General features: G+C 43.3%; 1 non-coding gene across 1 annotated transcript; it reads left to right on the top strand.

The window, feature by feature from the left end:
- Positions 1-492: 492 nt before the first annotated feature.
- LOC140622495 (U6 spliceosomal RNA) lies at positions 493-597 on the top strand. Its single transcript, XR_012022253.1, has one exon. It is a non-coding gene; the product is annotated as a U6 spliceosomal RNA (small nuclear RNA).
- Positions 598-1,801: the final 1,204 nt, after the last annotated feature.

Here is a 1,801-nt window from a genome sequence, read left to right as displayed (position 1 = left end):
GAAAATGGAGTTCTAGTTTTCATGAAGAGACACAAAAATGAGGTCATGCAAGACATGGGGCAATGCACGGAATGACTCAGTGGGGAGGTAGATTTGTGTACATATAGATATTTGCAAGATAATTATCAAGAACTGCAAATAATTTGGTATTATTTGGAAACAGATTTTGAGAGGAGATCTAGGGAGAGCATATGGGGTGGGTCTAAAGGCAGCCTGAGAGAGGACCGAGGTCCCGAAAATGTTTACCAGATTTGGAGGCAGAGACTCTGCTTTAAGCCTCAGACAGCTCTAATCTAGGGTGAGACCATGAGGCTGCACTTTGTAATGATCCATCTGGGAAGACAGCATGGAGGATGAAGGCACCAGGTTGGCCTGGAGAAAAAAGAGCAGATGATAAGTTGATTTGCAAGTGTCTGGATTAGATACTGGGAGAGCACTGGGCCCGAAGAGAACAACACTTTCAGAGGTATTTAGCCAATCCCTTCAACAATCATGCTCCTTCAGCAGCATATGCACTACAATTGGAATGATACAGAGAAGATTAGCATGGCCCCTTGAGAGGGTGACATGCAAATTCGTGAAGCATTCCATATTTTTTAAAAAATCGATTACCTACCAAATGTTTGCATGGGCAAAGGGAGAAATAAGATTGTAGGCATATTTTCAGATTTCTCTTTAAGGTGTGGTTAGATTTGACTGGTAGTGGTAGTGAAATCTAACACTGAATCTAACACTATTGGTAGTGGTACCCCTCGTAGTACTAATATTACGACTAGCAGTGAGAGTATTATTATTGCTGCTACTGCCATTGTTACTAGTTCTAGTAACACAAGTAGCACTGAGGTGCTTGCTGAGCGTCAGGCAAGCTGCCTTCCTCTCTGTGCCCTGCACTCAGAGGGCTCCTGCTCTTGGCTCAATGCCCTGCTTTCACCATCTTGAAATTCTTTATTTTTTCCCCCAGGTGAGCTGACCTTGGCTGTCGTTCTCGATTCATCTGTCTCTTCAGATTTCCAGCTGGCAATTCACTCTGCGACCTCCATTCTTTGGTGGATCTAAGATGTTCAGTGTGTTTTCTTGCAAGGACAGGAATGATGATTTCCAAGGTCTTTATTCATCGGAGCTGATGTCAGAGGAGGTTGGCTTCCAGGTTGTGCCATGTCAATCCTGAAGACCCTGTGGGGCCTCAGGGAAACATCCGGGGGTGATTATCTTAATCCAGGACAGAGATAGAGCTGGTTCAGGTGTGGCAGGCAGCATCAGACACGTGATTGTCTTCTTAGTTACTTCTCTGGGATGACCGCATCCACTCCAGAAGCTTTCACATGCCTTAGACTAAGTGCTTGGGAGAAGGAGATCTGTGCTGGGGGTCAGGGAGGTTGGGTTTAGACCTGGATGTAACTATAGGCAAGACAAGAGAAAGATTAGGGAGAGATGAGTGACCAAAGGTGTTAAATAATATAGAGAGATCAGGGGATTCAGGCTTAAGAAACTGTCCTTGGATTTGAGTAAACCTCTTAAATTCAAGAAACAGTTTTATTTTACCAAAATACCCAATATAATAAATATGTTAATTTTGACAAGTGTTTGAGGCATAACAGGATCAAAGTCTCCAAAGCTATAGGAGAGTGACTGGAATAAGCAGATGGTAACAAATCCAAGGAGGTAGTGAGATATGATGGAGACGCTGTCCTTCAGAGACATGGGGACCCTAGTCTATGGCACGTATTCAAGAGTATTTATAAATACAGTGACAAAAAGCACAGGTATGGACATATGCAAATAAATAGGGAGTGTGAAAAAT

Source organism: Canis lupus, chromosome 31 (assembly GCF_048164855.1).
Source record: "Canis lupus baileyi chromosome 31, mCanLup2.hap1, whole genome shotgun sequence".
Classification (NCBI taxonomy): domain Eukaryota; kingdom Metazoa; phylum Chordata; class Mammalia; order Carnivora; family Canidae; genus Canis; species Canis lupus.
This window is presented reverse-complemented; position numbering and strand designations above follow the sequence as displayed.